This window comes from Triticum aestivum, chromosome 4A (genome assembly GCF_018294505.1).
Source record: "Triticum aestivum cultivar Chinese Spring chromosome 4A, IWGSC CS RefSeq v2.1, whole genome shotgun sequence".
Classification (NCBI taxonomy): Eukaryota; Viridiplantae; Streptophyta; class Magnoliopsida; order Poales; family Poaceae; genus Triticum; species Triticum aestivum.
The window spans coordinates 91,879,467-91,893,212 of NC_057803.1; positions in this window are offsets into that span (position 1 = coordinate 91,879,467).

Below are 13,746 nucleotides of genomic sequence, written 5' to 3' on the forward strand. Positions count from 1 at the left end.
GAAGATAACATTGAGTCTTCATCAGTGTCAACGATCACATCATCGGTATCACGTCTATCGAGAGGGGACAATTACCGACAAATACAGAAAAACACGATCAATGCAATGCACAATATGATGCATGCTATGACATGGCAATATGAATGTGTTTTGGGCTAATGCACCTAAAACCAGATTAAATGAAGTTGGTTTGAATCCAAGATTCAATTCAAACTCCATATGTGGTTATTTAGATGTCATTCACTTCATTTGTCCTAAACAGTAGTGATAAGTTGTTCTAACATGCATGAAAATGGTACAGATGGATAGATTGGATTTTTCTGATAATTTTTCATATATAAATTATTTAATTTGGAGTTACGGTTGAATTTCTATGATTTATTGAAGTTTTAGCTATTTTCTGGAATTTCCTGATTATTTTTAAATCCAGAAAATACTTATTGCGTCAGCCCCACGTCACAGTGACATCAGCAGGGTCAACTGGGCTGGTCCGGGTCAAACCTGACGTGTGGGGTCCACACGTCAGTGACACAGGAGCTAATCCCGGTCAAACCCATTGCTGACTGGGGTTTGACCAGGGGTGGGGCCCACTATCAGTGGCTGTGGGTTGTTTAATTAGCTGGGTTAGCTCCTAATGACGGAGCCACGTCAGCTCCTGCCGGAGTTTCGCCGGCGGCGACCATTCCGCACGGCGGCGCGGCTTGGATTCGAGCTAGGGGCAATGGTTTGGCGCGCTGAGCGCACCGAGGAGGAGCTCTTGCACTCGCGCATCTAATGGACCAGACAGGTGGTCACGGGGCAGCCGGAATCTCGCCGGCGACGAGCTTTGGCGGCGACCAGAGTTCGGGCGTCGATGGAAACGACGACACCGTGCACGGAAGGGTCCACGGTTAGCACCTACGCGTTCTAAGAGAGCTCACGAACCCAGCGGAGGCACGCACGGGACCAAATGGCCACCGGAGCCTCGTCGACGATGAGCTCGTGCGGCGGCGTGCTGTCGGGGAAAAGAGGCGCGGCGGCTACGGCATGCTAGAGAGAAAACGGAGAGGGGGAGGATGATCAGGAGCTCACGGCGGGGTCGTAGATGATCTCAGCGGCCTCGGGGACGGCCTGGTGACGACGAATCGGTCGACGGCGGCCGTCGGTGCAGGGAACGAAGATGGCGTCGGCGACGGCGCTGCTGGGCATCTAGGGGGTCTTCTGGTCGCGTGAGACGACGAGGAGGATAAGGGAGGACCGGCGGAGCTCGGGAGCGCGTCGGGGAGGAGAGGGGGTGGCGGTGGCCGCGAGGGAGCTCGTCGGTGGCGGCGGCTCCGTTCGGTCCGGGCGAGAGAGAGGGAGCAGAGGAGAGAGGGGATGCAGCGGGGGAGGAAGAGGAGCGAGGGGACACGAGGCCTCGTCGTGGCGTCGCTAGGGAGGCCGGGGGAAGCAGGAGGTGGCCGGGAAGCAGGAGGTGGCCGGGGCGCGTGGCCGCGCGCGCCGGGCGCGTGCCCGTCCTCCTGGCAGGGAGGAAGACGACAGGGGAGGGAGTGGAGATGGGCTGGGCCGGCTGGGCCGGTTGGTGGCCGCCAGGTGGGCTGCAGGTGAGTTAGGTAGGCTCTTGCTCTTTTTATTATTTTTTTTTGTTCTGTTTGTTTTATTTAATTTATTTTGCCACTGTTTTGAATTTAAAATAATTCAAACAATGCCAAAAACTCCTCTGAATATTTTATATTGCTAGATGGACTTTTCCAAAAGCTTATAAAATATTTCAAGGGTATTTGAAATTATATTCTAATTATATGAATATAATTCAAATTCAAATAGCTAATGAATTAAATCCAAAGTCCCAAAAATAATTCCTTAAAAATGTTCAATATTTTGGTTGGGACCAGAACCCTTACCAAAAATTATCAAACATTTAAGGAGAGCATTTTGGAGCAATGAATGAGATTTCTAGGGTTTTTGCCCCTCTTTTATTTAAGTTTTTGAGGCTTCCAAAATTCCTCAGTTCAAATTTCAGAATTTAAACATGATGCACATATGAAGCTAGCCTAGAGCAATACCAGAAGCTAGGGATGTGACACGAAGTGTCACTCGAACCATTTTCATTATCGCTACTAGCCTGCCTTGACGAGATGAGCTCAGCGACAGACAGACGCGGGTCTCTGCTCTCGCAACCCTAGCTGCGGGGCCGCTAGTCCGTCGCCTCCGCCTGCCTGCCGACGGGCCGCTCCGCCGCCGCCCTTCGCATCTCGACCCCGTCCGACAAGTCTCCGCAGTCGCTGCCCGTAGTCAAATCCCCCATATGCATCCACGTCCGGCAGGTCTCTGTCCGCCGCACCCGCAGTCGCTGCATGCAGTCCCTTCGTTCGTCGCCGTCGGTAGTCGGACGACGTGCTTCGTCCAGCCTGCAACAACATCCACGCCCGAGCCTTCCCTTCCTAGTGCTCTTTCAGTCTGGCCCGCAACACATACGTGGCAGCCCTTTTCAGCCCAACTCTTGGCCGAACAGTCCAAGCCCATTTTCCTGGGCTGTGTACGTGAGGAGCTACTCAGGCAGCCGAACGCGAGGCTGATCCAGCAAGAAGCTGGAAGCCAACAAGAATTCGGGAAGCCAGTTAATCGAGAAGCCAGAGGAGATCTGAACGGGGCCTTAATTCCTGCTCGTCCCCGAGTAGGTAAATGATAAAAATAGAATTTTTGATGTGAAATGCTACCTAACATGTCTATATATATCATGTAATCTTTGTTTTATGGTATGAATATTTAGATCTGAATGATTCAAAGCAGTAGTCTATAGTTTGACATAAAGACATCAATAGTCAGGTATACTAACAAACAATCATGTCTTTCAAAATAAAAATGCTAAAGATGTTATCCCTGAAGGAAATATGCCCTAGAGGCAATAATAAAGTTGTTATTTATATTTCCTTATATCATGATAAATGTTTATTATTCATGCTATAATTGTATTAATCGGAAACTTAGTACATGTGTGAATACATAGACAAACAGAGTGTCCCTAGTATGCCTCTACTTGACTAGCTCGTTAATCAAAGATGGTTAAGTTTCCTAACCATAGTCATGTGTTGTCATTGGATGAACGGGATCACATCATTAGAGAATTATGTGATGGACAAGACCCATCCGTTAGCTTAGCATTATGATCGCTTAGTTTTATTGCTATTGCTTTCTTCATGACTTATACATATTCCTCTGACTATGATATTATGCAACTCCCGAATACCGGAGGAACACCTTGTGTGCTATCAAAGGTCACAACGTAACTAAGTGATTATAAAGATGCTCTACAGGTGTCTCCGAAGGTGTTTGTTGGGTTGGCATAGATCGAGATTAGGATTTGCCACTCAGTGTATCAAAGAGGTATCTCTGGGCCCTCTCAGTAATGCACATCACTATAAGCCTTGCAAGCAACGTGACTAATGAGTTAGTTGCGGGATGATGCATTACGGAACGAGTAAACAGACTTGCCGGCAACGAGATTGAACTAGGTATGATGATACCGACGATCGAAACTCGGGCAAGTAACATACCAATGACAAAGGGAATGACGTATGTTGTTATGCGGTTTGACCGATAAAGATCTTCGTAGAATATGTAGGAACCAATATGAGCATACAGGTTCTGCTATTGGTTATTGACCGGAGATGTTTCTCGGTCATGTCTACATAGTACTCGAACCCGTAGGGTCCGCACGCTTAACGTTCGATGGCGATTTGTATTATGAGTTATGTGTTTTGGTGACCGAAGTTTGTTCGGAGTCCCGGATGAGATCATGGACATGACGAGGAGTCTCGAAATGGTCAAGAGGTAAAGATTCATATATTGGAAGGTTATATACGGACACCGGAATGGTTCTGAAGAGGTTCGGGGATTTTTCAGAGTACCGGGAGGTTACCGGAACCCCCCGGGAAAGTTAATGAGCCTAATGACCATAGTGGAGAGGAGGAGGCAGCCACAGGAGGTGGCGCCCCCAAGCCCAATCCGAATTGGACAAGGGGTGGAGGGCGCGGCCCCCCTTTCCTTCTCCCTCTCCCCTCTTTCCCCTTTCCCCCTCTCCGTTGGAAGGAAGGGGGGCGAATCCTATTAGGAGTGGAGTCATAGTAAGACCCCCCCCCCTTGGCACGCCCCTCCTAGGCCGGTCACCTCCTCTCCCTCTCCTTTATATACGAGCGGGGGCACCCCAAAGGCACAACAGTTGTTCTCCTAGTCGTGTGCGGTGCCCCCTCCATAGTTTACTCCTCCAGTCATAGCGTCGTAGTGCTTAGGCAAAGCCCTGCGCGGATCACATCACCATCACCGTCACCATGTTGTCGTGCTGTCGGAACTCTCCCTCGACCCTCTACTGGATCAAGAGTTCGAGGGACGTCATCGAGCTGAACATGTGCTGAACACGGAGGTGCCGTACATTCGGTACTTGGATCGGTTGGATCGTGAAGACGTTCGACTACATCAACCGCGTTAACCTAATGCTTCCGCTTTCAGTCTACCAAGAATTTTTTTGGAATTGCATGCTACGTTCCCCAATAGTGGTATTAGAGCCAGGTCTATGCGTAGATGATATGCACTAGTAGAACACAAAGAGTTGTGGGCGATAATAGTCATACTGATTATCACCAACGTCTTACTTTGATTCGGCGGTATTGTTGGATGAACCGGCCTGGACCAACATTACATGACCACATTCATGAGACCGGTTCTACCGACATGCTTTGCACACAGGTGGATGGCGGGTGTCTGTTTCTCCAACTTTAGTTGAATCGAGTTTGACTACGGTCGGTCCTTGTTGAAGGTTAAAACAACACACTTGACGAAAAATCGTTGTGGTTTTGATGCGTAGGTAAGAACTGTTCTTGCTAGAAGCCCGTAGCAGCCACGTAAAACTTGCAACAACAAAGTAGAGGACGTCTAACTTGTTTTTGCAGGGCATGTTGTGATGTGATATGGTCAAGACGTGATGAGATATAAATTGTTTTATGAGATGATCATGTTTTGTAAAAGTTATCGGCAACTGGCAGGAGCCTTATTGTTGTCGCTTTATTGTATGAAATGCAATCGCCATGTAATTGCTTTACTTTATCACTAAGCGGTAGCGATAGTCGTAGTTGTTGGGGAATGCAGTAATTTCAAAAAAATTCCTACGCACAACAAGATCATGGTGATGCATAGCAACGAGAGGGGAGATTGTTGTCTACGTACCCTTGTAGACCATAAGCGGAAGAGTTATGATAACGCGGTTGATGTAGTCGTACGTCTTCACGATCGACGATCCTAGTACCGAAAGTACGGCACCTCTGCGATCTGCACACGTTCGGCTCGGTGACGTCCCACGAACTCACGATCCAGCAGAGTGTCGAGGGAGAGCTTCGTCAGCACGACAACGTGATGACGGTGATGATGATGCTACCGGATAGGGCTTCGCCTAAGCACCGCTATGATATGACGGAGGTGGGTTATGGTGGAGGGGGGCACCGCACACGGCTAAAAGATTGATGATCAACTTATGTGTGTCCATGGGGTGCCCCCTCCCCCATATATAAAGGAGTGGAGGAGGGGAGGGGCCGACCCTCTCTATGGCGCGCCCTAGGGGAGTCCTACTCCCACCGAGAGTAGGATTCCCCCTTCCCTAGTTGGAGTGGGAGAGGAAGGGAAGGAGGAGTAGGAGAGAAGGAAAGCCCCCCCCCCCAAATCTATTCCAATTCGGCCTCCTGCCCAAGGGGGGCGCACCAGCCCCTTGTGGGCTGGTGTACTTCCTTCTTATGGCCCATAAGGCCCATAACTTCTCTCGGGGGGTTCCGGTAACCTCCGGGTACTCCGGAAAAATGCCCGAACCACTCGGAACCATTTCGATGTCCAAACATAGGCTTCCAATATATAGATCTTTATGTCTCGACCATTTAGACTCCTCGTCATGCCCGTGATCACATCCTGGACTCCGAACAACCTTCGGTTCATCAAAACACATAAACTCATAATACCGATCGTCACCGAACGTTAAGCGTGCGGACCCTACGGGTTCGAGAACTATGTAGACATGATCGAGACTCACTTTTGGTCAATAACCAACAGCAGAACCTGGATGCTCATATTGGTTCCTACATATTCTACGAAGATCTTTATCGGTCAAACCGCATAACAACACACGTTGTTCCCTTTGTCATTGGTATGTTACTTGCCCGAGATTCGATCGTCGGTATCTCAATACCTAGTTCAATCTCGTTACCGGCAAGTCTCTTTACTTGTTTCACAATGCATCATCCCGCAACTAACTCATTACTCACAATGGTTGCAAGGCTTGTAGTGATGTGCATTACCGAGAGGGCCCAGAGATACCTCTCCGATACTCGGCGTGACAAATCCTAATCTCGATCTATGCCAACTCAACAAACACCAATGGAGACAGCTGTAGAGCACCTTTATAATCACCCAGTTATGTTGTGACGTTTGGTAGCACAGAAAGTGTTCATCCGGTATTTGGGAGTTGCATGATCTCATAGTCACAGGAACATGTATAAGTTATGGAGAAAGCAATAGCAACAAACTAAACGATCATCGTGCTAAGGTAACAGATGGGTCAAGTCAATCACATCATTCTCGAATGATGTGATCCCGTTAATCAAATGATAACTCATGTATATGGTTAGGAAACATAACCATCATTGATTGAACGAGCTAGTCAAGTAGAGGCAAACTAGTGACACTCTGTTTGTCTATGTATTCACACATGTACTAAGTTTCCGGTTAATATAATTCTAGCATGAATAATAAACATTTATCATGATATAAGGAAATAAATAATAACTTTATTATTGCCTCTAGGGCATATTTCCTTCAGTCTCCCACTTGCACTAGAGTCAATAATCTAGTTCACATCGTCATGTGAGTTAACACCAATAGTTCACATCTTTATGTGATTAGTTCACATCTCCATGTGACTAATACCCAAAGGGTTTACTAGAGTCAATAATCTAGTTCACATCGCTATGTGATTAACACCCAAAGAGTGATCATGTTTTGCTTGTGAGAGAAGTTTAGTCTACGGGTCTGCAACATTCAGATCCATATGTATTTTGCAAATTTCTATGTCTACAATACTCTGCATGGAGCTACTCTATCTAATTGCTCCCACTTTTAATATGTATCTGTTGGGGAACGCAATAATTTCAAAAAAATTGCTACGCACACGCAAGATCATGGTGATGCATAGCAACGAGAGGGCAGAGTGTCGTCCGTGTACCCTCGTAGACCATAAGCGTAAGCGTTATGACAACGCGGTTGATGTAGTCGTATGTCTTCACGATTGACCAATCCTAGTACCGAACGTACGGCACCTCCGCGATCTGCACACGTTCAACTCGATGACGTCCCACGAACTCACGATCCAGTAGAGCTTCGAGGGAGAGTTCCGTCAGCATGACGGTGTGATGACGGTGTTGATGAAGCTACCGATGCAGGGCTTCGCCTAAGCACCGCTACGATATGACCAAGGTGGATTATGGTGGAGGGGGGCACCGCACACGGCTAAAAGATCAATGATCAACTTGTGTGTCATGGGGTGTCCCCCTGCCCCCGTATATAAAGGAGCAAGGGGGGAGGCTGGCGGCCCTAGGAGGGCGCGCCAAGAGGAGGAGTCCTCCTCCTAGTGGGAGTAGGACTCCCCTTTCCTAGTCCCACTAGGAGGGGGAAGGAAGGAGTGGGAGAGGGGAAAGGCAAGGGGGGCGCCGCCTGTCGGTGTCAAAACCGGCGGATCTCGGGTAGGGTGTCCCGAACTGTGTGTCTAAGGTCGATGGTAACAGGAGACAGGGGACACAATGTTTACCCAGGTTCGGGCCCTCTCTATGGAGGTAATACCCTATTTCCTGCTTGATTGATCTTGATGAATATGAGTATTACAAGAGTTGACCTACCACGAGATCGTAATGGCTAAACCCTAGAAGTTTAGCCTGTCTGACTATGATTATTAGGAGGAGTCTACGGACCTAGCCCTCCGGTTTATATAGACAGGGAGGGATCTAGGGTTACATAAGGTCGGTTACAGAGAAAGGAATCTTCATATTTGATCGCCAAGCTTGCCTTCCACGCCAAGGAGAGTCCCATCTGGACACGGGTAGAGTCTCCGGTCTTCGTATCTTCACAGCCCATCAGTCCGGCCCATGTCCAATAGGTCGGACGCCCGAGGACCCCTTAATCCCGGACTCCCTCAGTAGCCCCCGAACCAGACTTCAATGACGAGGTGTCCGGCATGCAGATAGTCTTCGGCATTGCAAGGCGGATTCCTCCTCCGATGACTTCAAAGCGATGTATTCGGCTTTCCATTTAATGTCATACCCCTCGGCTTTCGCGCCTTCCTGACTTTAGCTTCCACGTGTCGAGTGAATACAAGAGGTTGGGGTATTTTTACATATACCACCATGACCGTACCAGAAAGGTGCCTATTTAAAGAGAATAGATCTCAGATCCGTTCCAAATCTCACGGAAAAATCCACAGAGCTTGCGGAGCAAAACCACCCCAACATGGCTAGCGCTCCCAGCTCTTCCCCTCGTCCCCACAACTCCGAAAAGGGTGATTGGGAGAGATGTTATGTATCTCATAGTCAGCTGGTGAAGCTGCAAAAATAGGGCTTTCTTCATCCCACGGATTTCGTCCCCGTACGAGCAGGGATGACGTCCTTCAATGGCGGGGCTCAAGCGGAGAACTTCCCCAATTCGTCCAGGGGGGAACGAGTATGCTTCATCCCCTTATTTTGTTAAGAGGTGTCGGATTTCCAATCCATCCCTTCCTCTGAGGACTGCTAGAGTATTATGGCCTCCAACTGCACAGTCTCACTCCCGCCTCCATCCTACATATTGCGGATTATGTTGCTCTATGCGAGCTATTCCTGGGCTGCGATGCCCATTTTGATTTATGGAGAAGACTGTTCTGCCTTGTCCCTCGTAATCAAGGAGGATCAATATTCGTAGTGGGGGAGCCAGAGTGTGGCGTATCGCCGGAACCAGATACCTGTCCGGCATGCCGAAGAAGGCTTCCAAAGAGTGGCCTTCCGAATGGTTTTATATTGACGACGTCGCTCTTCCTGACCCAGTCCGCATGGGCCTCCCCAAATTTTCAAGTGCTCCTTTGAAGAAACGCCATAGCTGGCGTCCTCAGAGCCTCAAGGAAGAGGATAGCGCAGAGGTCAGTCAACTGTTGGGCAATATTAAGATGCTCGCCCAGTCCTGATTGTCAATAGTCTAGGTAATGGTGATCTCCATAGTGCGGGGGGGGGGGGGGTCCAACCACTCCAATACAGAGGGCTTCCCATGTGGCACTATAATGGGGAAGACGACGCCTCACGCTGCATTTGGAAGGGCACAAAGACCCCCGCCGCTCTGGCCAAAATATTGGTCGAACTGTATAAAGGGGAGAAGGAGGAGTTCTCCCGTCTCCAATGTCGAGACGGTTTTTCCATGTATAATCCTCCTAGCTGGGTAAGCTTCTAACCCCACCATTTTACTCCTCTCCCTAAATTATTTTTGACGGACAGTATCCAATTCACTCATAACAGGAATGGCGAAAGGCTGTCGAGTGGATCCATAACCCCGCCCCTCAGCCGGAGGGTCACAACCGGGATCTTGACCCCGGATATGAAGAAGATTCAGACATATTTGTGGAACTCGAGGATGGAATATTCTATCAAACGAGCTATGATGGTACGGAAGTACCCATCATCGCCGATTATCCCGGCCTCCTTCCTGCTTCGCATGTAAGTGATTTAAAAGGCACTTTCTTTGAAAGTGTTTTCTTGCTATGCCTCACCCACCACACTATTTCGTGTTCCAAAGGGGAGACACTCGACATCGCAACATGCGCCAGAAGCGTCTCCGAAGAGAGCAGTGCCCGCGCCGAGCACATCTTCGAAGAGGAAGGAAAATGGTAATACGGCAGAACCCTCGTCAAAGAGGTAGGGCTTTCCTTTGAGGGATACATCCTTTGATCGCCACATCAAATCGTGACGCCTCTCGCCGTATTCTATCAGGAGAAGTATCCACCGGATTGCGTCCGGGGATCCGTCCAGGCGCGCATCCACTAGTCAGGTTTCGGACCCTGCCTTGAGAACGGGGGCTGACACGGGAGCGGCACCGAACTGTCCTGCCACAGAGGGTTCGGACGACATGTCCGTCATGAATTCTGAGGTGGAGAGCGCCATGAATCATCGTCGTCGGAGGGCCGCGCTTCGTGACCCCGGCTTTTTGAGTCCTAGTGGCTATGTACTTTCCTTGACATATGTGACTCTAGCTGAATTGTAAAAACAATTATCATGGCATACCTTTTCGCTTCGACCTCTGGACCCGAAGGTGTGGAGTGTTTCCAAATACCCGAGCGGTAAAATAGACCGGGGTATGCGTGGAAACCAGGCGTAGGGGTCATAGTTGCTTGAACAGACAATGTGTATCCGGCTAGTTACGTTATATTACATCATGATTGTAAGAAACATCTTCTAGAGAGAATAGTTCCGTTAGGGGTTCCTTTCCCTGGGTGTGCATGTGTTAAAATGCATATCCGAACTGTGAGTGGTAACATCACAGTATAGGTAATCATCTGGGGGTTCATAATGGAAGGAATATAAAGCATCTTTAGTCCACCGACTGAATATTCTCTTAAGAACGCTAGCTTTTGGCTTCACCCAGTCTGAGGTACACATCTAGATGACCCGGAGTAACAATTGCAAAGGTTCTCCTTTTATTCCCTAGCCGAACTAATGGGAACGTATGGCATAAGCATAGGAGCCAGACAACCCGGCTTGGCCAAAACTTAAGTCATATCGATGCATATAATGGCGAAGAAAAGGTACATATTGGAAAAATGCATATGTGATGAGCTTGATGCTCGGAAAATAAAAATAAGCTTCTGTCCGGGAAGCCCCGAGGTATAGTTGATGCACATGCTCAAGGATGTGTACATCACAGGTGCACGGTTTAGCCGTGCGAAAGATTTTAAGTTTTTAGAAAAAGGAAAAACGAAAAGAGAGGAAAAAATAAGGGAAACAACAGGGAGAAGGAGACAAACAAATAGTTCGACGCTAGGCATAGAATCTTTGGAGTCTGGCCGCGTTCCAGGGGTTCGGCTCTAGGCGATTGTTTGATGCAGCACGCAAGCAGTACGCTCCTCCCGTGAGAACCTCATCAATTATGAAGGGACCCTCCCACTTGGGCTTGAGTTTGTCCTTTTTCTTCTCCGGCAAGCGTAGGATGAGTTCGCCAACATTATAAGTCTTGGCCCGTACTTCTCTGCTTTGGTATCTATGGGTCTGTTGTTGATAAAATGCGGAACGGGCTTTTGCAATAGCGTGCTCCTCCTCCAGGGCATCTAGGCTGTCCTACCGATCAAGCTCGGCCTCTCTCTCTTCGTACATGCACACTCGAGGTGAGTCATGAATAATATTGCAGGGCAACACAGCCTCCGCGCCGTACACCATGAAGAAAGGTGTATATTGTCGGATTTCAGGTTCCGGCAAAACCCTGAAGGTTTGAACACTAGGGTGCACGCGAAGATCTCTCCCTCACCGATCACGCCCTCACACACTTCGTGATTTCTAGGATAGGCACACGAACTCGAAACACACAAGACACAAGATTTATAATGGTTCGGGCTACCATTGTGGTGTAATACCCTACTCCAGTGTGGTGGTGGTGGATTGCCTCTTGGGCTGAGGATGAACAGTACAAGGGGAAGAACAGCCTCCCGAGGAGAGGTGTTCTTGTGCTTGGTGAACTTATAGTTGTCCGCGCTTGCCTCCTTAGCACTGAAGTGGAAACAAGGACACTACGCGCTAGTGCCTGCCTGGCCTTGGTCGTCATGGCTCACATCACTAGAACCTCGCGAGGTTTGTCTTGCCTTGATCTCTCCACCCCTCACGAGCCAGCCTGGTGAGGCCACTCCTGAGGAGGTCTTGTGTCGTCCGCCTCGCGAGGCTTGGCCCCTCACGAGGGTCTTGAATGCTTGTTGGTGAAGATGGGCCGTACGGGCCCGCTTGCAGAGCCACGCCATGGGCCGCAGGCAGGCAAGTCTGGGACCCCCGTTGCCAGAACGCCGACATATATCTAGTAGTGCGGTTGGGCGTGGTCCGCAGCCCCCAGATTACGGAGTCAAGCTCCTCAACCCAGTGCTTGTCTGATTCTTTGAAAGACCGCACTAGTCTAGGATTGATGCCGCTCATAATAAGACCATTGGCCTATTTGACTTGACCGTTTGTTTGCAGGTGATAGACAGAGGCATAATCAAGCTTAATGCCCAAATTAGCACACCAAGTTTTCACCTCATTGGCTGTGAAATTGGAGCTGTTATCGGTGATGATGCTGTGTGGAACACCATAACGGTGCACCACGCGCGGATATGAAGTCTATCACTGGCCCTGCCTCGGCCGTTTGACTGGTTTGGCCTCTATCCACTTAGTGAATTTATCCACCATGACCAGCAGATACTTTCTCTTATGGATTCCTCCTTTAAGGGGTCCGACCATATCGAGCACCCAGACCGCGAAAGGCCAAGTGATGGGGATCGTTTGTAGAGCGGTGGGGGCATATGGTTTTGGTTGGCGAATAGCTGGCATCCGATGCAACGTTGGACAAGGTCCCGTGCATCTGCTCGGGCCGTCGGCCAGTAAAAACCTGTACGGAAGGCCTTGCTAACAAGGGCCCGAGCTGCAGCATGGTAACCGCCGAGTCCAGCATGAATTTCTGCCAAGAGCTGTCGCCCCTCTTCCTCAGAGATACATCTTTGAAGAACTTCGGTAGCACTTTTCTTCTAGAGCTCTCCTTCATGAACCTTGTAGGCCTTCGAGTGCCGAACAATGCGGCGAGCCTCATTCTAATCCTCCGGGAGTTCTCTCCTATTACGGTAGGCCAAGAAGGGTTCGGTCCATGGGGCCATGACTGCCATGATTAGATGGGCCAACGGTGTTATTTCGGTGGCTGAGCCCCCAATGATATTGTTGTGTTCGGAGGCTGGGGTTGTGTTCGGATCCCGACTGGTGTTTCTGCTCTCCCCTTGCCACACCACGGACGGCTTAAAAAGCTTTTCCAGAAAGATATTAGGTGGGACGGGGTCGCGTTTGGCGCCAATGCGAGCGAGGACGTCCGCCGCTTGATTACTTTCTCGAGCCACGTGATGAAACTCGAGCCCCTCGAACCGAGCCGACATTTTTAGGACGGCGTTGCGATAAGCTGCCATCTTCGAATATTTGGCATCAAAATATCCATTTATTTGAGAAATTGCGAGGTTTGAGTCCCCGCGCACTTCCAGGCGTTGTATGCCCATGGAGGCAGCCATCCGGAGACCATGTAATAAGGCCTCGTATTCAGCTGCGTTATTGGAGTCTATGTATAATATTTGGAGCACGCACTGGACTACGTCTCTAGTGGGGGATGTTAAAATGACGCCTGCTCCTAATCCTGCCAGCATTTTGGAGCCATCGAAATACATAACCCAGTTGGAATATGTGCCATACTCTTTAGGGAGTTCGGCCTCTGTCCATTCGGCGAGGAAGTCCGCCAGTACTTGGGATTTGATGGCTCGACGTGTTTTGTATGTTATGTCGAATGGAAGGAGCTCAATGGCCCATTTGGCTATCCGGCCCGTAGCATCGCGGTTGTTTATTGTATCATTGAGTGGTACTTCGGAAGCCACCATGATAGAACATTCTTGGAAGTAGTGTCCTAGCTTCTGGAATGCCATGAAGACCGTGTATGCTATCTTTTGATAAT